The sequence below is a fragment of the Magallana gigas genome, chromosome 1, assembly GCF_963853765.1.
Source record: "Magallana gigas chromosome 1, xbMagGiga1.1, whole genome shotgun sequence".
Lineage (NCBI taxonomy): Eukaryota > Metazoa > Mollusca > Bivalvia > Ostreida > Ostreidae > Magallana > Magallana gigas.
Window position 1 is genome coordinate 21,251,010 of NC_088853.1, and position 24,388 is coordinate 21,275,397.

Here is a 24,388-nt window from a genome sequence, read left to right on the forward strand (position 1 = left end):
ACGTAGACCAAAAACAAATAAAAAAATACTGAAGACAAATTTTGCCAGAAATAAGTTTGTATTACGTAGATTTACACATTGATGACGTCATGACTAAAAGTTGAATGTCGTGTGAATTTGACCGGAAAGCCTTGCAAACATATTCAAAATATAACTATTCTAAGAACTCTAATAAAGTATTGTGGTGTGATTTATTGAGAATTGAACATAAGGATACTGGGGGAGATGTTAGTTTTATCAATCATTCGCTAAAAGGTATGTAAATTTGCTTTTATTTCTCGGCCAGGCTTTCCTCTGTCGTTGTTTACGATATAAAAATCCGACTAGAACAACACTACCCCGTGTATATTGAACTTGAAATTTTATACGTATCGTTAGTTTGATCAATGCTTAAATTGAAAAGTGCTGCTAGAATCCCATGGTGAGTGTTGTTTTAATGCATTTTGCCGTTTTCCGTGCAAACTTTATTAAAGTTGGGAAGGTTTTACGAGAACCGGATGAATAACTTTTTAATGAGTAAAAACATAAGATTCTAGCAGCGGTTTTGATTAAACTGAGATGTTTTGCCTTCACTTGGTATGTTTATTTTACTTTGGAAACCCCGGGGTAGTATTGTTCTATCTCATTTTATGTTAAGGAATACACGTAAGCTATTTATAGTTGTCACGTGATAATGCACCAATGTGGCAGTGATGTACTACCCGATTTTATTGCACTGACATCTATTTTAAAGGATAATACTAAGTTTTTGATCTTATTTAAAATAATTATTTAATTTCAAGATTTTGAATACAACAGTCAAAATAAGACGGCATATTGCCCATATGCTTCCTTAACGCCCCAGCGTTAAGTTTAGTTTTCTTTTAATTTTTTTACAGTCAATATGGCGCTGCATCGTCCGATTTTTCAAATGACATCGATTATCGATAAGTATCAAAGTGATAGACTAGTTGATGGTAAAGTACTAGCTGGTATCATCACTCAAGGGGTATGCACCTTAACCAAGGAGAACCAAGTATTTGCTATGTGGGTAGTGAATTTGAAGAGACCTAGACGAATTGAGCGCATTAGTGTGTTTTCAAGAACGGATAATAACACATGGGGTAAGGAAGGGGCTCGGAATTGCTATTTCTTAGGTTGAATGACATATTTCTTATAATATAGCAGGAACATTCAGAAAGGGAGTTTTACCAATTCCTTTTCCATTGTTTTACTGGTCGACATTTACATGTACACTACCGATCAGACTCAACCTAACAGAAAGTAAACCCCAACTAAACCCTGTGTTTTCTTTCTTGGTTTGCTCTGGGTTTACTTCGGGTTTACTAGAGTGGACCCAGAGTAAACCCAAAGTACATTGTAAACCCAGAGTGGACATAGAGGGTAAACCCCGTTCAGAAGTATTTCCTTGAAAGCAAGAGCTGCATGTGTATTCGGAATATACAAGGGGCAGGGATTACAGCCAGTAAGATGGTTAGATAAAATACGAGTCTGATTCACACTTCCGTGCATACACCGGGGGTTAAGTTGGGGATTACTAGTACTCTGGTGTTAGGTTGGGTCTGATCGGTACTGTATCTGAACATTGAATTTATTTTTTCTTGGATAATTATATTATTGTTCTCAATTTAAAAATTTATATCACAGATGCAAACAACGGTTTCACAAAAAGGCTTTTGGGATTTTCCATTATTGTATCTAATACAACTGATCGTCCACTAATGTGTCCAAGTAGCGTAGTGGTCAATGCACTCGCTTTTCACCGCTGCGACCCGAGTTCGATCCCCGTGATCGACAGTGGTTGTATGTGATAGGGTATGGCGGTCGCCCGCTTGGACACGTGGGTTCTCTCCGGGTACTCCGGCTTCTTCCCACACCAATGACCCCCTTGCGCTAACATCCGTGCCAACGAGAGATATTAATATAAGTTGTAGAACTTGCTTATCAATCGTTGTAAAATAAATAAAGTTTTAAATACAGTTTTTTTAAAGTGTGTGAACTAAAAGTACCTAATGCAAAGCTTGTAATTTGGAATTTTTAAGATCTGGAGAACCTGAGCTATAAAAAACGCACATGGCAGTCCTCAACCTATGATAAGTTGTATTCGAGCGATAAAGCTGTCGACGGAATGAAATCCCGCCATTATAGCGACGGTCAGTGCACAATCACAAGTCCAGATCAGATTATTACGTGGTGGGTGAATCTGCAGAAACAGTACAGGATTAGTTTCATTAACCTGTATTTCAGGACGGATAATTCTACAGCACGTACATAACGTAGAATATATGTTCACATAAAAAAACCGAATTGAAACATTAGAAGGATCAATAGTCAACGAAATTTAAGACTGTACTGTAATATTTTAATATAAACTTTAAAAAGTAGACAATATAATAAAGAATATTTTAGCAGAAGTAACGACATCTGGCTTTAAATGCAAAATGGCCGTATCAATCGTATATATATATATATATATATATATATATATATAGTGTATCCAATTTTCTTTCTGTTTTATTTCACAACTTGTTTATAATTTGGCATTTAACTTATATATGTTTTTTGAAGATAATTTACTTCTTTTTTTCTATTTAAACATCCAGTTTTCAGGAGTACGTTTGCGCCATATTACCTCGGGTTTGCAGTGAACATTTCGAACACGTCCGATAAAGATGACGGTATATTGTGCTATAAAGACCCTGGGTTTACTAAATATACGCTCCCGGATCACTTGACCATAAAATGTGAACACAGTGGGAAATACGTCATCTACTACAATGAACGTCGGCCTGGGGTTTATTACGGGCCTGATTATCGTCACAAAGCTTTTGGGGATTTGTGTGAAGTGGAGGTTTATGGTATTGCGTTTTAAAATCACCCGCCATACTTTTGATAAATAGCTCGTTGCATAAATATATTCTAATAGCGTCGAGTTATAAACAGACAGAACATGTAAAAATAACAACTGATAATGTACATCACATACCATACTTAAACAACCATAATTTTGTCTGAAAGAAAAATTAAAAATACTTAAGAAAAACTTTTATACTCCTAAACAATTCCTGTAATTATAAGTTCATGTAGATATTATGACAAACTTAACTGTTTTATGCATTTAAAATTGGTAAAAAAAAGTGTGAAATTTTTTAGCTGAAACCATGTATATGTATCCCTTATTCAACCAGATAAAAAGGGGAAAACAATTTAAATCGTGTTTTTTTTTTAAACCAAGGATGTCAAAGTCCTGTGGCGGATCTAGCGGAATGTTTAAAGCCCTGCCTTTCTAATTGAGAGACATGTTATCCCAGCACAGGGTTTTGTACAAAATGTAAACCCGGATTCGAGGGGTTCGACATGTCAGTACATAAGCGGTGATTTTTTTAAGCCTGTATGAGCTCGTAAAATTATGATATTTTGAATATTTAAAAGTATTTTATTGTCTTTTTTAACTCTTTATGAAATAGTATTATGTGTGTTATCCTGTCTTCTTAAGCATGCATACATTTTGCTCAATTTTTGTGTGTGATGCAATGAATAAAGCTGTAATAACCACTGACGGTTTTTATAATGGTTCTTTCAACAAGATGTTTACTTCCAATGGACAGACATTTCTACCCACGCACAGTGGCTACGCACGTATTATTTTGACTCTCTCGGGAAAATCCACAAACATTGCAAAGGGGTCTTTCACTATCCATAAGGCTTTTAACGTGATTGTGGCATTTACAAATGGCACACAAAATTTTACAAGACTTGTAAGTATTTTCATGGGATCACTTTAATGTAATATGATATGTGTTAATGTATATCTTTAGGGTGGCTTATGGTATTGAAAAACAATGAAGTTATGTTTGTAGAAAAATAAACTTACAGAATCACAAAGGAAGAGGGATATTCCAAGTAGATTTTTATAATACGTAATTTCAAAAGCAAATGATTGCAGTTTCGTCAGCCGATAGTTATGAAATCAGACAACACAATGACGTCCTTTTATGTTATTGTGTTTGTTTGGTTAGCATATCTTTTTTGTAATCTTTGATTTGTTTATTTTACTTGTTTTGGCATTTAATTTTCTAGCTGTTCAATCGAATCTAAATCTGAAATCAAGTCTAATTTAATCTAAAATGTAATCTATGATAAAAACCCGGCTGATACCGTTGAACAAATATAGTTAACAAAATTATTATAATCTATTAAACAAGCACTTTTTCGTTAAAAAATTAGTTTTTCTAGGATAAGTAAATTTTCCAAAATGGGAGATTAGTTTACGGTACTATATCAATACAACAACTTAAAACCTAACAATTTAAGGATTTTTTTTTCGAAAGAAGATAATTAATGTGACACGTTTTAGTCTACTGTAAATGATAATGCAACGTGTATGTATTAAAGAAGCAAAAAAATATGTTATCAAGCTTCGCACAACCATTGCCAGTTTTTCAAACGCTAAAGCATAAAAATCCGACATGTTAATTAAAGTAAAATTACTTATTGACAGAAGAAAATTTAAAATTATTATGTATCAACGCATTTGTCTTTTGCATTGCTTCTGTCTTTTTCTTTTTTTGTGTGGGGGGGGGGGGGGTGGGGTTAAGGGGTCATTTGTTTATGGTGTTGGTTTTTTTTTGTTTGCCTGTTTTTCTTGTTTTGTTTTGTTTTTTTTTTGTTTTTTTTTTTTTGGGGGGGGGGGGGTAGGCTTGGCTCTATAGAGGATAGTGTGGGTTAGTTTTAATTCTTTCAAAACTTACGAAATATAACTACATTGTTATATTTTTCATTAACTAACACAATTATTTCCCATTGTAGTATTATGACCAATTCACAGGAGAAGAACATTGGAATGTCGATGTATTAAATGGATTTATGTCTAGAGTTCATCTAGTTCGAATCACAGTCGGCTACACCGTTCCCTTGACCATTTCGAATCTGAGGCTTCCTTTGCGGTCTTGCTTTGAAAATGATGAGACGGTAAATAATTTACAGAGTAATTTAAACGAACATTTTACTTTCAAGTTGACTTTGTAAAGTGTAAGATACCGAAGACTGTTTAGCAAAGATTTGGTTGTCCATATATTTATGAATTAGTTAAAACTAGCTTTACACAATTCGATATAAAATACAAACACAAGATATATAAACTGTTACCTTTCTAGGGAAAAACATTGAGAGAGAGAGAGGAAGAGAGAGAGAGATAAGATAACTAGACACCATTTTTCTGTGGTAATATGTTATTTCTCTTTTTTAGACACAGCGCAGGCAAGGAATGTTCAAATTTGTGCGGGAAATACAATGAAGAGATATGTGGTTTTTTTGTAAGACTAAAGCAGAAATAAAACATTTTTAAAAACAATGGTTTTTAAATTTCAAAATATACATTGACGATGCTTCTTTTTAATTTAGTTAAGGTTAAAATAAGACGTTGTTGTTAAACATCAACAACGTAATATTCTCAGGTATGTTCATTGCAATGCAAGTTTATAACATCACACAGTTAGATAGGGATTTTATGCCGATGAAAGAGAAAAAAAAAACGTCAAGCGGAAATGTAAATTGAGGTAACTAGTAATATTATCAACACTTTTTAAATCAGTTTCAAAGAACACATAACACAACTCAGACGACCAGATCGATTTTAACAATGGCGTTTTTTTTATGATCAGCTACCAGGAAAAAGCTACACTTTATAATTGCTTATACATAATTACATTATTTCAGATTATTGTCCACTGTATGTGACTATTCATAAAATAATCTTGCTCTGCAAGGGATGCATACAGCCTGTTGTACAATAAGTGTGTACTCTCAAATTATCTACGAAGTATATGAAAGAAAATATATGACATTAATAAACCAATATCACGCGTCGAATGATTTAATGTAAACAATAACTGTCTTTGAACGAAGATGAATTATTAACCGTGCAAAGTGATAGTTTTTTAAACAGTGTAACATTTATAAAAAGGTATTTTTAAAATAAAATTGAGAAAAATGTGCTTAGCAAAATCACAATACATCGTAAATATACATGTATTAGGTGAATGATAATAACGTACAAAACACCATTATCATAACGATTAATGAATTTTTAAGATATATTTAGGCGCATCTCTTCGTATTAATCATATACGTTTTCCCCATGTAGCAACAATTGTACATTTTGGTATATTGTAAAATGTGTAACCTCTCATAACAGCATCATCCAATCGGCGACCTAAATTTAAATGCTAGTATAGTTATTTATATTACCGGACAAATAACTGGACATGTATGTTAATGCGTTATATATATATATGCAATATTTTGAGGCTTTTTTAACTTCACTTGAGTTTTAAATAATTTTTACTTACTTTAAAGGAAAGAAAAATCAATAGATTTACACTAAAATATTAGACAAACGAAATTGGTTTTTCTCTGTTTATTGGGCATGTCCCTTTAAAAAGACTTTTTCCCCACTTATCTTTCAGATCACAGACACTACGGTGTTTCTGGTATAAAAACAACGTTTATTAGGGTTTTCCGTTTTTCAACGGAAAACCCTTCTGTTATTCTACTGTTTCTTATTAGGGTCTTCCGTCTTCAGCGGAAGACCCTTCTATTATTGTAATGTTTCTTTTTCAGGTTTTTTAGGGTTTTCCGTTTTTCAACGGAAAACCCTTCTGTTATTCTACTGTTTCTTATTATTATTTTTTTTTTTTTCCCGCAAATTTTGTGCACGAGATTTCTCGAATATTTTTTGTCTGATTGCTATGAAACTTTCAGGGTATGTAGATGATATTAATATCTCTAGACGTTTTTTTCAAATTTTTAAAATTCACTTCCGGTTATGAGTTATTGCCCTTTAATTGAAAATTGGGGGGTCTTTTGTCCAGAGTTGATCTCGGGAACTACAGATGATAGATGCATGAAATTTGGCGAAATTGTCGGTAACATTTTATAGTTTTGCTGGCATGAAAATTTTGGTAATTTCTTTGTTAGTTTTTGAGCTATTTGTCGCCAAAGTTTAAGATTTTTTCGGGGCTGAAATTTTGTTGCTTTTTGTATTATAACCTTTAAACTAAAAATATTTTGTTAATACATATAGAACAAAAGTTGTTTAGAATAACGAGAGCTTTCATTTAAAATTAAGAAAAAAGGGCTGGCCCCTATAATTAGGGGTCAGCAGCTCATACACGTATTTTTCTGATAGCAAAAATCGTTATCATTTTATGAAAAAAAATTAATTCAGTTATTGTTAATATATTAAATAATGTCATTTGGTATCAAATTTAAAAAGTTCTGTGCCCTATTTTTTTCATAAAACAAATATGTGTGAATCGTAACGTTACATGAACGAGTTAATTTGTCTACTTAGACACACAAGCGAACAAATGCCACTTTAAGGCCCAGGCATATACTGCATTACGTTGTGTTGCGTCTTAGATAAATAGTTGTGATTCAATTTCATTTTTTTCATCTATATCATTTATGAATTCAATGAACACACATTATTTTAACGTTCTATGTGCAACTATTTGTCGGGGCGCCCCTGTTTGTAACCCCCGCGCGCGCGCCGAATGTAAACGGTAACGAACGGCATTGTAGAAAAGAGAGAGCCGTAATGCAGAAGAGAAGTTGTGTATTCTTTCGACGTACAAATGCATTTTCAATTTATTGTGAAACATATGAACATGCACAGGGAACAATACTACATATTTGTTTAAGGAGGATATTTTTCTCGTGTGAATCGTTTACGAGGAAATTCTGACAGCCACACTTCTGTCGACGATCAGCCGTTGATAAGCTACGAGTAATAAAGGGGAAAAGATGGACATTAAAGTGTGTGATTTATGTGGATGTTACTGAAGAAGGTGAGGCTTTTACTCCTTTTAAAGTTTAAAAAAGTTAAAGTTAAAATTTAGTATATAGTATAGATGTACATGTAAGTACGTGCACACTGTTAAATGTTTTTGTTATGGTGTGTGTTTGTTTACTAGGCTAACGTGTAATTTTTACATGTTTCATGGATGTTTAGACTCGCTCGAGGTTCATGGGGGACTGAAAAGGGTAACTGAATTTATCTATTTAAAAAAATAACAGATTGTGAATTTTCAACTCAAAATTCAAAGCAGGGTCTAATTAGAAACATATCATATATTCTTGTGCAGAAGACTCCAAATGTAGTCATGAATATCCTGTAGACATAACTTCAAGTAAATAAAATTGTATACTTCAGAGTTAAAACATGACTTTAATATCTTTATGATGCCAATCATTGTATCATTAGAAAGGTTTAGCAGACCAACGGGTACCCGGTACATGTACTTGTACATGTAGGTTACAAGTTAGAACTATGCGTACTATTCTACCAGTTCACATAATTTTTCTTGTTTAGCAGTTATGATGTGTACTTAAATTGTCCTTGTTAATGTTTTAAATGTAATTTTTTATTCTCTTTTTTTAATCTGACTACTGGCAGTACTGGCCTGCGAGCAGTTCTCGTCGAGGACCATTTCTCGCTGGTGCACTGTAACATCATATTTTCGTATATAATTTTATGTGTTGATAAAATGACGTAACAATGCACTGATGAGAAATGGTACTCGGCGAGAACTGATCGCACGCCAATATTGATTAATTACAGACAAAAACTGAAGGTTGCGCGTGTTATTTTTTATTGAACAACATTGTTTAAAATAATTCTTTATATATGTGATGATCAGACCGGTTTGAATACCAGTGCCAGATAGCTCAGTTGGTAGAGCACCTGACTAGAGATTCAGGGGGCCCAGGTTCAAATCCCGGTTTGGTCCTTCATTATTTCTCCCATCCTGTTACAATATTGGTGTTGTGACCAACCCCTGGAACTAACAGGTTAACTCCTGCCAGGGGTGATCTTCGAGGGTGAAGATCATTTAAGGGGGAAGGAATGTGACGGTCAGACTGGTTTGAATACCGGTGCCAGATACATGTAGCTCAGTTGGTAGAGCACTTGACTAGAGATTCAGAGGGCCAGGTTCGAATCCCAGTTTGTTCCGTCGTTATTTCTCCCATCTTTTACATATACATGTATATCAGATATATGACAGATGATTAAGGGTCATCACATGTTTTGCAAGATGCAATAAGTGTTAAAAACCTTTACTTTACAACACAATACATATAAGTGAATATTTATGTTTCCTGTTATTATTTGGTGTGGTTTTCTGGACAGTGTCGCATAAACAATTTACCCGCTCCTAAAACACAAACTTTCTTTTTGTGGATTCAGCTTACCGCTGATTGGCTGCTGTTGCAGCAGACAAATAAGATATGCACGCACAAAACACAATGAACTTATCAGAGAATGAGTTGAGTTTATTTCAACTGTTGGAATTTGGGGTTGTTTTTTTTTAAATGTATACTTGTGACAAAACATATATGTGGTACATACAGCTGTAGCTTTGTGAAGAAAATTTTGGTTAGACCATATATACCTATCATGCAAGTAAATGATATTTACAAAAAACTTGCAATTTATGGCGCACGAAATATACGCTAGTTTTATAAAGATTGACATACATGTAATGTACCACATTCTGTGAAAAATAATCTATTAAAAATTCTTCATTAAGTTTATCATACATGTTTTATGCTTATTACACATAGTATTGTTTTTAAAACATGTAATTTATAAGAAAATAAGCAAAAACCCTTGCTAAATTTATTTGCAAAAAAAAAAAACACAGTAGAATTGATAAAAAATGGTATACCAGAAGCTAATACCAGTACATGTACTTTGACGCTGTTCGGTGGGTAATATTCGTTTGTAATTTACGAATTGAAATATTGACTGTTGCACTACAAGTACGGTAATAAACTCTCTCTCTCTCTCAAACTCTCTCTCTCTCTCTCTCTCTCTCTCAATTTGATAAGTGTTTATACCTATGAAAATTTTTTAATATTATATTATGACTTGATATGCAAATTTTTGATCTTGTACTGCCTAAATGTTATGTCATGTATTGGGATATGTCATACCTATTACACTGCATGGTCAGTGTATTTTTTCCAGAAATACTATGCATATGTTAATGTAAACACAGCTATTACTAGTACATGTATGTAAACACAGCTAATTATTTTTTTTTTTTATTTCAGCTCAAAACAGACTCTTGTTACCACATGGCTTTTACCGGTACCTGTTGATTCTTGTGGGTCAGCTCCTGAGATTAACCTGTCACCTCTATCCACATGCATATTCCTTTGTGTTCTACAGACTATTTACCGGTAATTCAAATTAAATCCGATAATGCATAAACAATAATGGAACTTGAAGAAAGCATCATGCCATGTTGTGGTTTGTGTTTGATAAGAAATTATGTAAACAAAATTAAGGCTGTTTATAAAGAAATTCATAATTGCTGTGAAAATTTGTTTTTCAATAAAAGTATGCAATTATGTTTCCTTTATTTTTTATTTCATAAAGATATTTAGATGTGTTTACATAATTGAAAAATCCCCCCCCCCCCTCTATTTAATTGTCTGCATTAAGATTACATGTAGGATATGTAAATGTACATTTGACTTTGAAATAACATCTGCTATGATAATTACTTTTGAAATGAACAAGAAACAACCTATTTCTACCTTTCTAAGGTATATATGCATAAAAAAAAGTAGAAAAACATGTCAAATTTGAAAATTTTTCATTGAAATCAACTCGATCTGTCTCTAGCTACCTGGGTGTGTTTGAATTTAATTTTAATTTAAGGCAGATGTCTAACTTGTAGGTTGTAACTTACTGTTTTAGCATGGTTAGAAGGAGACTAGAAATCAGAATAGATTAGATATTCACTAAATATGATTGTTAGCTTACTTTTTTCATGAAAACAAGAAATCACAAGCAGGACAGCTGTCTATTTGTTAATTAAAATGGTACAAATCATACAATAAACAAATAAAGATCAAATTTTAGAATCATTGATGATTGTTTTCATATGTGTGAGAAATTACTCAAGGAAATTGCCACACGTTTCATAAAATTAGGTAAAACATTTCAAACCATGACTTTTTATGAAAATCAAAAGATTGGGGGGTGGGGGGTATACATGTAAGGGTATTTCTAAGTGATGTGAAGCTTTTATCATGATTATATCATGTAGGGGTATGTTGTATTGAATAAGGTTTCTTTTTAAAGGTGGTTGAACAAAAGTTGACCTCTAAAAGGTCAGGTAAAGATGTTTTACTATGGAGAACCCTGTAAATCTGTGTTTACTAAAGGAAATTGGAAATGGTGGGTTCACTTAAATGGCCATATTTTTATTAAACCTCAATGGAATTGGCAATATGTGGTATTCTTTTTCTCAGAATTGCATTAGCTTTCTTAGTCTTTTCATAAAAATGTTAGTGTACTAAGTTAAAGGTACAAGGAACAGTTACGGATAAAGTACCGTCAATATTTTTGTAAAATTGAGAGTGACTGTACTTGAAGGTTTATCATTGTTGCGTAGATTCATGAAATGAATTTTAATGATTATCAATAGTTAGAGGGATGTCTCTTGTTGGAATTGGTAAGCAATATTAAGGCCCCTGATTTTAAGTACATGAGAAGCAGAAATAAATTGTGAAACTTGCGGCTATGACAGATATGTTGACTTTACAGTGAAATTGAAGGTTACAAACGGGAGGTTATATAACATGAAATGTAGGTGGATGGGATATTATATGCCTATTTAGTATTTACTGGGTATGAGGACAATAGCAAGTTTATTGTCCCCAAAGACAGCAACTATTTAATGAGGCAAAGCCAAGGGAAATAGTTGCTGTGGAGTGGGACAATAAACTTGCTATTGTCCGAATAGTCAGTTAATTGGTATTTCATTATACAGAAGAAAACTTTATTTGTCAGCGATGCACAATTTCTTGATGATAAACAAATTAGAGTTAAATCAAACTTTTTATTTAATGATGCGATCTTATTAGGTCAGAGGTGTTCCGAGTTTAAGGTGATATGGGACACTTCCATGTTGTGACGTATTGTTTATCGAAATAAACAATAAAATAAAGTGTAATTATATAAGTACATGTAGTTTCTTTTCAAAAATGGTCACATAACTCCTTAGCACAGTGGGTTAGAGGGTTACTAGGAACCTGTAAGTCATGAGTTCGAATCCCGCTGGGGTTTTTACAATTTTTACCTTTTCAAATATTTTTAAAAGCTATTTTTTGGTTAAATATTGTAAATATTGATGACTATTCACCATGGGCAGATAGCATGGATACTTTTTTAAATTAGATAAAAAGGCATGTTTATGCGGGCGCCTTCTAGTGATCAATTTGTCCGTCTGTCCATCCGAGATGGCTTGACAGGAGCATAGCTTCTCTCCCCTTGGCCCAATCTGGCTCATACCTCATCCACAGGGTTCCTTTGGTTGAAGGATGTGCAGTGACCTTGAACCATGTTTTTAGGTATAAGGTTAAGGTCATAGCAGAATTATATATATAAAATCCTTGTCTGGGGCATATCTTTTTTCCCTTTGGTCCAATCTGGCTAATACTCACAGAGTGTCTCTATGGTTAAACGATGTGCAGTGACCTTGCATGAAATTTCTAGGTAAAGGGTGAAGATCATATCGGATCATGCAAAAATCCTTTTTTGAGAGCATATATAATTTCTACTAACCCTTATTTGGCTCAGACTTCACATAAGCAGAGCGTTTGAGTAAAGGGTGAAAGGGTGTGTAGTGACCTTGAACCTATTTTCAGTGAAAAGAAACTGTGAAGGTCATAGCAGAATTATATTTTTACAAATCCTTGTCCGGAGTATATCTTCTCTCCCTTTGCTCCATTCAGCCTCATACTTCACCCACATGATGCCTTTGATCAAAATATATGCAATGACCTCGAATGATATTTGTAGATGAAGAGTCAAGGTCATATCAGATCACACAAAAATCCATATTTTAAGAGCATAGATATACTCTCCTTTTAGCCCCAATTTGGCTAATATTTTACCTTTACAGAGTTTATTGGTTAATGGCGTGCAGTGACCTTGAACCAAGTCTGTCAATGTGAAGGCAGGGCTCGACATTAACGCTTGTCCGCTTGTCCGGTACCAGTTAAAAAAATATGCGGACAAGTGAATATTGCTGGCCACTTGTCCGACTGGACAAGTGCATTTTTTATAGTAAGAAGTCTCCAACATTTAAAAAAGAAAAGAAAGTTTTGTGATAAGTTTATCTGTAGTCTCGTTATAAGTTTATCGATTAGTTATTTTGAATTTCGATCCCGACATCAAATTGCAATGCAATTGAGTTACTCTTGATCGGGATTGAAGTTCACTAATTTCAAACAACTTTCAAGGTGTGGATCTTAGTTCTTACAAAGTACCAAACACATATGTTAAGAAAAAGAAAGGAAGAAAAGGTAGCAAAGATAAAGGATTATGGAAAGAAATGTAACTTATTTTAGGTTTCATTCATCATTGATAGACTATGATGACATTCCATGTTTAGTTTAAAAAACAGCTGAGAAATCAATATAACAGTTACATGTATTTTTAAACCTGATGCTAAATTTAAGATGTCTTGTAATTTGCCATGACAAAGCTACAGCTGACAAATCATGTTTAATGTTATATAGAACAAATACATGTACATAATTATAGGAAAGACACTTTAAGTTTCCATTTAAAAAGTCAGGTTATTAATTATAGCTAGAGTATTAATCAATAAATGATTTTATTTTAGTAATAGAGTACTGTAGTTCTCAAGTTGACAATATTTGATCTTTAATATTGAAAATTTTTCGGACAAGTGAAGTTGAAGTTCGGACAAGTAAATGTTTTGGTCACTTGTCCGAATGGACAAGTAGGAAAAAAAGTTAATGTAGAGCCCTGGAAGGTCATAGCAGATCTTTTTAAAATTAGTTTTAGACAGTAGATTATTTTCCAAATATGCTTAATCTTGGTCAGATTGAACAAAAATGCATGTATGTTAGGAGGAATGAAATTGAATTAAAAGTTCTATGCCAGCTGGAAAAATTTCAAGTTATAGCTCAAGGTCAAAGCAGAATTCTCTGAAATTACATAAGCGGGGCCCTTTGAAATGTTCACCATTTCAATGTTGTCTGGTTCATAGTAATTTTACATAGAAAATATTCACAGAGGTACAGTAAAGTAAACTTTACATCGATAAGTTTCTGACAATTAATGACGCAACGAGCACACAGTACGAAAGGTCAACCCTTTGAAAAGCAGTGAAGAGAAAAAGTTGCTCAGAATTATGTTTTAAACAAAATTGATTTTTTACGTAAATTTTAATTTTGCATTCTGGGTTAAGAAAAAAGATGTTAGTTCAAGGTAAAGTAAACTTGTACTAAAATGAAGTCAAATTTGTTAAGTCGTACTTAAACACATTGGTTTTTTTTGTTAAGTCGTTCTTGAAATGGTTAAGGGTTTTTGGTTAAGTCGTACTTAAAAACATTCGGATTATGTTAAGTTGTACCAAGAATCATTCAATTTTTTTTATCTTTTTGTACTTAGGTTTCTTTGTTACTAGATAAAGAACTCTGCTTCTTAGACGTACTTCTAGCGTTGCTTTCGACATTAGCGGAAAACCCACTCGTTGCTTTGCAACGAGCTTTGCTCTAGTTTTTTTTCTTTTTCTTTTCTTTACAATTTTTGTGCAGAAGATTTCTCGGAGAAGGGTGGTCCAATTTTGGTCAAATTTTCAGCATCGATCTATTATTACATAAACTTGATACGCTTTTTTTTATTTTGTAAAAATCACTTCCGGTTCGGACTTATCCGCCATTTTGTCATTTTTTAAAAAGTTCTTGTCCACGTATCTCCTCAAAAACGAGCAAAGATAGAAAGCTGAAATTTTTAGGAATGATAGAGGACATGAACGTCTAGCCTCACGAGGAAAATCATTGTCCGGAAATTCCGAGTACGGAAGCTAGCTGGGGTCAAAATATAGGACACGTTTTTGACGAAAACGTCTTGTCCACGCATCTCCTCAAAAACGTCCAAAGATAGAAAGCTGAAATTTTTAGGAATGATAGAGGACATGAAGGTCTAGCCGCACGAGGAAAATCATTGTCCGGAAATTCCGAGTACGGAAGCTAGCTGGGGTCAAAATATAGGACACGTTTTTGACGAAATCGTCTTGTCCACGCATCTCCTCAAAAACGTCCAAAGATAAAAAGCTGACATTTTCAGGAATGATAGAGGACATGATCGTATAGCCTCCGGAGGAAAATCATTGTCCGGAAATTCCGAGTACGGAAGCTAGCCGGGGTCAAGATATAGAACACACTTTCGATGAGTTTTCATTGTCCACACATCTATTTTAAAGCGAGAAAAGATAGAAAGCTGAAAATTTCAGGAATGATAGAGGACATGATAGACTAGCATCACGAGAAAAATCATTGTCTGGAAATTCCGAGTAGGGAAGCTAAATTTTAAAACTCATATTAAATGTGTTATAATGACCTCAGACTAATTTTAAAACATAATATCTAAGTTGCATTTTAATTCTACGTCTAATAAAATCTTTTTCCAATTGATGGGATGAAATTTAAATTTTTTTGAAAATTTTAAATTTAATTAAATCGTTATAAAATGACCTCAGACTAATTTTAAAACATAATATCTAAGTTGCGCTTACAATTTTTTGTCCAATGAAATTTTTATCGAATTAATTGTATGAAATTTAACTTTTTTAAAAATTTAAAATTTAATTAAATCGTGTTAAAATGATCTCAGACTAATTTTAAAACATAATATCCAAGTTGCACTTACAATTCTGCGTCTGATGACATCTTTTTCGAATTGAATGGATAAATTATAAATTTTTAAAAAAATTTAAATTTAATTAAATCTTAATAAATTGACCTGAGACTAATTTTTAAATGTAATATTGAAGTTGTGCTGACAATTATGCCTCTAATGACATCTTTCTCGAATTGATTGGATGATTTTTAAAATTTTTGAAAATTTTAAATTTAATTAAATCGTGTTTAAATGACTTCAGACTAATTTCAAAACATAATATTTAGGTTACGCTTACAATTTTAAGTGTGATGACATCTTTCTCGAATTGATTGGATGAATTTTAAATTGTTAAAAAATTTTAAACTCATTTAAATTGCATTAAAATGACCTCAGACTAATTTTAAAACATAATATCTAAGTTTCGCTTACAATTCTGCGTCTGATGACATCTTTCTCGAATAAATTGAATGAATTTTAAATTTTTAAAAATTTTTAAACTCACTTAAATCGCGTTAAAATGACCTCAGCCTAATTTTAAAACATGATATCTAAGATGTGCTTAGAATTTCGCGTCTAATGACATTTTTGTCGAAATGATTGGATGAGTTTTAAATTTTTAAAAAAATTTAAACTCATTTAAATTGCATTAAAATGACCTCAGACTAATTTTAAAACTTAATATCTAAGTTGCGCTTACAATTTTTTGTCCAATGAAATTTTTATCGAATTAATTGTATGAAATTTAACTTTTTTAAAAATTTAAAATTTAATTAAATCGTGTTAAAATGATCTCAGACTAATTTTAAAACATAATATCCAAGTTGCACTTACAATTCTGCGTCTGATGACATCTTTTTCGAATTGATTGGATAAATTATAAATTTTTAAAAAAATTTAAATTTAATTAAATCTTAATAAATTGACCTGAGACTAATTTTTAAATGTAATATTGAAGTTGTGCTGACAATTATGCCTCTAATGACATCTTTCTCGAATTGATTGGATGATTTTTAAAATTTTTGAAAATTTTAAATTTAATTAAATCGTGTTTAAATGACTTCAGACTAATTTCAAAACATAATATTTAGGTTACGCTTACAATTTTAAGTGTGATGACATCTTTCTCGAATTGATTGGATGAATTTTAAATTGTTAAAAAATTTTAAACTCATTTAAATTGCATTAAAATGACCTCAGACTAATTTTAAAACATAATATCTAAGTTTCGCTTACAATTCTGCGTCTGATGACATCTTTCTCGAATAAATTGAATGAATTTTAAATTTTTAAAAAATTTTAAACTCACTTAAATCGCGTTAAAATGACCTCAGCCTAATTTTAAAACATGATATCTAAGATGTGCTTAGAATTTTGCGTCTAATGACATTTTTGTCGAAATGATTGGATGAGTTTTAAATTTTTAAAAAATTTTAAACTCATTTAAATTGCATTAAAATGACCTCAGACTAATTTTAAAACTTAATATCTAAGTTGCGCTTACAAATCTGCGTCTGATGAAATTTTTATCGAATAAATTGAATGAATTTTAAATTTTTTAAAAATTTTAAACTCATTTAAATCGCGTTAAAATGACTTCAGCCTAATTTTAAAACATGATATCTAAGTTGTGCTTAGAATTCTGCGTCTAATGACATCTTTGTCGAATTGATTGGATGATTTTTAAATTTTTTGAAAATTTTAAATTTAATCAAATCGTGTTTAAATGACATCAGACTAGTTCTTAAACATAATATCTAAGTTGCGCTTTGAATTTTGCGTCCAATGACATCTTTCTCGAATTGATGGGATGAATTTAAAAAAATTTAAAAAATTTAAATTTAATTAAATCGTGTTTAAATGAGATCATAAAAATTTTTGAACATGATATTTAAGTTGCGTTTTGAATTCTGCGTCTAATGATATCTTTGTCGAATTGATTGGATGATTTTAAATATTTTGAAAATTTTAAATTTAATCAAATCGTGTTTTAATGACATCAGACTAATTTTTAAACATAATATCTAAGTTGCGCTTTGAATTCTGCGTCCAATGACATCTTTCTCGGATTGATTGGATGAATTTTAAAATTTTAAAAAATTTAAATTTAATTAAATCGTGTTTAAATGACATCAGAATAATTTCCAAACATGATATCTAAGTTGCACTTACAATTCTGCGTCTAATGACATCTTTGTCGAAATGATTGGATGAATTTTAAATATTTTGAATTTTTTTTAATTTTTTTTTAAATCATGTGAAAATAAATTATTGGACGGAAGACCCACTCGTTGCTCGCAACGAGATCGAATCTAGTTAGGGTTTTCCGTTTTTCAACGGAAAACCCTTCTGTTATTCTACTGTTTCTTATTATTATTTTTTTTTTTTTCCCGCAAATTTTGTGCACGAGATTTCTCGAACATATTTTGTCTGATTGCTATGAAACTTTCAGGGTATGTAGATGATATTAATATCTCTAGACGTTTTTTTCAAATTTTTAAAATTCACTTCCGGTTATGAGTTATTGCCCTTTAATTGAAAATTGGGGGGTCTTTTGTCCAGAGTTGATCTCGGGAACTACAGATGATAGATGCATGAAATTTGGCGAAATTGTCGGTAACATTTTATAGTTTTGCTGGCATGAAAATTTTGGTAATTTCTTTGTTAGTTTTTGAGCTATTTGTCGCCAAAGTTTAAGATTTTTTCGGGGCTGAAATTTTGTTGCTTTTTGTATTATAACCTTTAAACTAAAAATATTTTGTTAATACATATAGAACAAAAGTTGTTTAGAATAACGAGAGCTTTCATTTAAAATTAAGAAAAAAGGGCTGGCCCCTATAATTAGGGGTCAGCAGCTCATACACGTATTTTTCTGATAGCAAAAATCGTTATCATTTTATGAAAAAAAATTAATTCAGTTATTGTTAATATATTAAATAATGTCATTTGGTATCAAATTAAACAAACTCTGTGCTATATTTTTTTTCAAATTTCATAAAACAAATATGTGAGAATCGTACATGAACGAGTTAATATGTCTACATTGACACACAAGCGAACAAATGCCACATTAAGGCCCAGGCATTTACTGCATTACGTTGTGTTGCGTCTTAGATAAATTGTTGTGATACAATTTCATTTTTTTCATCTATATCATTTATGAATTCAATGAACACACATTATTTAAACGTTCTATGTGCAACTATTTGTCGGGGCGCCCCTGTTTGTAACCCCCGCGCGCGCGCCGAATGTAAACAGTAACGAACGGCATTGTAGAAAAGAGAGAGCCGTAATGCAGAAGAGAAGTTGTGTATTCTTTCGGTGTACACATGCCTTTTCAATTTACTGTGAAACATATGAACATGCACAGGGAACAATACTACATATTTGTTTAAGGAGGATATTTTTCTCGTGTGAATCGTTTACGAGGAAATTCTGACAGCCACACTTCTGTCGACGATCAGCCGTTGATAAGCTACGAGTAGCCTAATAAAGGAGAAAATATGGACATTAAAGTGTGTGATTTATGTGGATGTTACTGAAGAAGGTGAGGCTTTTACTCCTTTTAAAGTTTCTTGTTAACTGGTTAAAATTTAGTATATAGTATAGATGTACATGTAAGTACGTGCACACTGTTAGGCTAGATGTTTTTGTTATGGTGTGGGTGTTTGTTTACTAACGTGTAATTTTTACATGTTTCATGGATGTTTAGACTCGCTCGAGGTTCATGGGGGACTGGAAAGGGTAACTGAATTTATCTATTTAAAAAAATAACAGATTGTGAATTTTCAACTCAAAATTCAAAGCAGGGTCTAATTATAGAAACATGTCATATATTCTTGTGCAGAAGACTCCAAATGTAGTCATGAATACCCTGTAGACATAACTTCAAGTAAATAAAATTGTATACTTCAGACTTCAGAGTTAAAACATGACTTTAATATCTTTATGATGCCGATCATTGTATCATTAAAGAGGTTTAGCAGACCAACGGGTACCCGGTACATGTACTTGTACATGTAGGTTACAAGTTAGAACTATGCCTACCATTCTACCAGTTCACATAATTTTTCTTGTTTAGTTTAGCAGTTATGATGTGTACTTAAATTGTCCTTGTTAATGTTTTAAATGTAATTTTTTATTCTCTTTTTTTAATCTGACTACTGGCAGTACTGGCGTGCGAGCAGTTCTCGACGAGGACCATTTCTCGCTGGTGCACTGTTACATCATATTTTCGTATATAATTTTATGTGTTGATAAAATGACGTAACAATGCACTGGTGAGAAATGGTACTCGGCGAGAACTGATCACACGCCAATATTGATTAATTACAGACAAAAACTGAAGGTTGCGAGTGTTATTTTTTATTGAACAACATTGTTTAAAATAATTCTTTATATATGTGACGATCAGACCCGTTTGAATACCAGTGCCAGATAGCTCAGTTGGTAAGCACCTGACTAGAGATTTAGGGGGCCCAGGTTCAAATCCCGGTTTGGTCCTTCATTATTTCTCCCATCCTGTTACAATATTGGTGTTGTGACCAACCCCTGGAACTAACAGGTTAACTCGATCCTGCAAGGGATGATCTTCGAGGGTGAAGATCATTTAAGGGGGAGGAATGTGACGGTCAGACTGGTTTGAATACCGGTGCCAGATACATGTAGCTCAGTTGGTAGAGCACTTGACTAGAGATTCAGTGGGCCAGGTTCGAATCCCACTTTGTTCCGTCGTTATTTCTCCCATCTTTTACATATACATGTATATCAGATATATGACAGATGATTAAGGTCATCACATGTTTTGCAAGATGCAATAAGTGTTAAAAACCTTTACTTTACAACAGAATACATTTAAGTGAATATTTATGTTTCTTGTTATTATTTGGTGTGGTTTTCTTGACAGTGTCGCATAAACAATTTACCCGCTCCTAAAACACAAACTTTATTTTTGTGGATTCAGCTTACCGCTGATTGGCTGCTGTTGCAGCAGACAAATAAGTTAGCACGCACAAAACACAATGAACTTATCAGAGAATGAGTTGAGTTTATTTAAACTGTTGGAATTTGGGTATTTTTTTTTTAAATGTATACTTGTGACAAAACATATATGTGGTACATACAGCTGTAGCTTTATGAAGAAAATTTTGGTTAGACCATATATACCTATCATGCAAGTAAATGATATTTACAAAAAACTTGCAATTTATGGCGCACGAAATATACGCTAGTTTTATAAAGATTGACATACATGTAATGTACCACATTCTTTGAAAAATAATCTTTTAAAAATTCTTCATTAAGTTTACTCATACATGTTTTATGCTTATTACATGTAGTATTGTTTTTAAAACATGTAATTTATAAGAAAATAAACAAAAACCCACGCTAAATTTATTTGCAAAAAAAAAAAACACAGTAGAATTGATAAAAAATGGTATACCAGAAGCTAATACCAGTACATGTACTTTGACGCTGTTCGGTGGGTAATATTCGTTTGTAATTTACGAATTGAAATATTGACTGTTGCACTACAAGTACGGTAATAAACTCTCTCTCTCTCTCAAACTCTCTCTCTTTCTCAATTTGATAAGTATTTATACCTATGAAAATTTTTTAATATTATATTATGACTTGATATGCAAATTTTTGATCTTGTACTGCCTAAATGTTATGTCATGTATTGGGATATGTCATACTTATTACACTGCATGGTCAGTGTATTTTTTACAGAAATACTATGCATATGTTAATGTAAACACAGCTATTACTAGTACATGTATGTAAACACAGCTAATTATTTTTTTTATTTATTTCAGCTCAAAACAGACTCTTGTTACCACATGGCTTTTACCGGTACCTGTTGATTCTTGTGTGTCAGCTCCTGAGATTAACCTGTCACCTCTATCCACATGCATATTCCTTGTGTTCTACAGACTATTTACCGGTAATTCAAATTAAATCCGATAATGCATGAATAATAATGGAACTTGAAGAAAGCATCATGCCATGTTGTGGTTTGTGTTTGATAAGAAATTATGAAAACAAAATTAAGGCTGTTTAAAGAAATTCATAATTGCTGTGAAAATTTGTTTTTCAATAAAAGCATACAATTATGTTTCCTTTATTTTTTATTTCATAAAGATATTTAGATGTGTTTACATAATTGAACCCCCCCCCCCTCTATTTAATTGTCTGCATTAAGATTACATGTAGGATATGTAAATGTACATTTGACTTTGAAATAACATCTGCTATGATAATTACTTTTGAAATGAACAAGAAACAACCTATTTCTACCTTTCTAAGGTATATATGCATAAAAAAGTAGAAAAACATGTCAAATTTGAACATTTTTCATTGAAATCAACTCTGTCTCCAGCTACCTGGGTGTGTTTGAATTTAATTCTTATTTAAGGCAGATGTCTAACTTGTAGGTTGTAACTTACTGTTTTAGCATGGTTAGAAGGAGACTAGAAATCAGAATAGATTAGATATTCACTAAATATGATTGTTAGCTTACTTTTTTCATGAAAACAAGAAATCATAAGCAGGACAGCTGTCTATTTGTTAATTAAAATGGTACAAATCATACAATAAACAAATAAAGATCAAATTTTAGAATCATTGATGATTGTTTTCAAATATGTGTGAGAAATTACTCAAGGAAATTGCCACACGTTTCATAAAATTAGGTAAAACATTTCAAACCATGACTTTTTATGAAAATCAAAAGATTGGGGGGTGGGGGGTATACATGTAAGGGTATTTCTAAGTGATGTGAAGCTTTTATCATGATTATATCATGTAGGCATATGTTGTATTGAATAAGGTTTCTTTTTAAAGGTGGTTGAACAAAAGTTGACCTCTAAAAGGTCAGGTAAAGATGTTTTACTATGGAGAACCCTGTAAATCTGTGTTTACTAAAGGAAATTGGAAATGGTGGGTTCACTTAAATGGCCATATTTTTATTAAACCTCAATGGAATTGGCAATATGTGGTATTCTTTTTCTCAGAATTGCATTAGCTTTCTTATTCTAAGACAAACCGTCTTTTCATAAAAATGTTAGTGTACTAACTTAAAGGTACAAGGAACAGTTTCGGATAAAGTACCGTCAATATTTTTGTAAAATTGAGAGTGACTGTACTTGAAGGTTTATCATTGTTGCGTAGATTTATGAAATGAATTTTAATGATTATCAATAGTTAGAGGGATGTCTCTTGTTGGAATTGGTAAGCAATATTAAGGCCCCTAATTTTAAGTACATGAGAAGCAGAAATAAATTGTGAAACTTGCGGCTATGACAGATGTGTTGACTTTACAGTGAAATTGAAGGTTACAAACGGGAGGTTATATAAAATGAAATGTAGGTGGATGGGATATTATATGCCTATTTAGTATTTACTGGGTATGAGGACAATAGCAAGTTTATTGTCCCCCAAGACAGCAACTATTTAATGAGGCAAAGCCAAGGGAAATAGTTGCTGTGGAATGGGACAATAAACTTGCTATTGTCCGAATAGTCAGTTAATTGGTATTTCATTATGCAGAAGAAAACTTTATTTGTCAGCGATGCAGAATTTCTTGATGATAAACAAATTAGAGTTAAATCAAACTTTGTATTTAATGCGGCGATCTTATTAGGTCAGAGGTGTTCCGAGTTTAAGGTGATATGGGACACTTCCATGTTGTGACGTATTGTTTATCGAAATAAACAATAAAATAAAGTTAAATTATATAAGTACATGTAGTTTCTTTTCAAAAATGGTCACCTAACTCCTTAGCACAGTGGGTTAGAGGGTTTACTAGGAACCTGTAAGTCATGAGTTCGAATCCCGCTGGGGTTTTTACAATTTTTACCTTTTCAAATATTTTTAAAAGCTATTTTTTGGTTAAATATTGTAAAATTTGAAAATTCTAAACCGGTGAAAAGTTTTCAATTATATAGTACTTTAATCCACATTAATTTCGACAGATGTCCCATACCACCTTAAAAAGGAGGGAAATCAAATTCTGCTGATGAATGGTTTTGATGACTATTCACCATGGGCAGATAGCATGGATACTATTTTAAATTAGATAAAAAGGCATGTTTATGCGGGCGCCTTCTAGTGATCAATTTGACCGTCTGTCCATCCGAGATGGCTTGACAGGAGCATAGCTTCTCTCCCCTTGGCCCAATCTGGCTCATACCTCATCCACAGGGTTCCTTTGGTTGAAGGATGTGCAGTGGCCTTGAACCATGTTTTTAGGTATAAGGTTAAGGTCATAGCAGAATTATATATATATAAAATCCTTGTCTGGGGCATATCTTTTTTCCCTTTGGTCCAATCTGGCTAATACTCACAGAGTGTCTCTATGGTTAAAAGATGTGCAGTGACCTTGCATGAAATTTCTAGGTAACGGGTGAAGATCATATCGGATCATGCAAAAATCCTTTTTTGAGAGCATATATAATTTCTACTAACCCCTATTTGGCGCAGACTTCACATAAGCAGAGCTTTTGAGTAAAGGGTGAAAGGGTGTGTAGTGACCTTGAACCTATTTTCAGTGAAAAGAAACTGTGAAGGTCATACCAGAATTATATTTTTAAAAATCCTTGTCCGGAGTATATCTTCTCTCCCTTTGCTCCAATCAGCCTCATACTTCACCCA

General features: G+C 32.5%; 1 protein-coding gene and 1 long non-coding RNA gene across 2 annotated transcripts in view; both read left to right on the forward strand.

Moving 5' to 3' along the window:
* LOC105333533 (D-beta-hydroxybutyrate dehydrogenase) overlaps positions 1 to 24,388 on the forward strand; it is a 359,470-nt gene that overhangs the window by 223,958 nt on the left and 111,124 nt on the right. The gene's annotated exons all lie outside the window — the stretch shown is intronic.
* LOC136276325 (uncharacterized) lies at positions 18,020 to 21,849 on the forward strand. The gene is made up of 2 exons (XR_010714821.1): positions 18,020 to 19,280; positions 21,553 to 21,849. It is a non-coding gene; the product is annotated as an uncharacterized lncRNA (long non-coding RNA).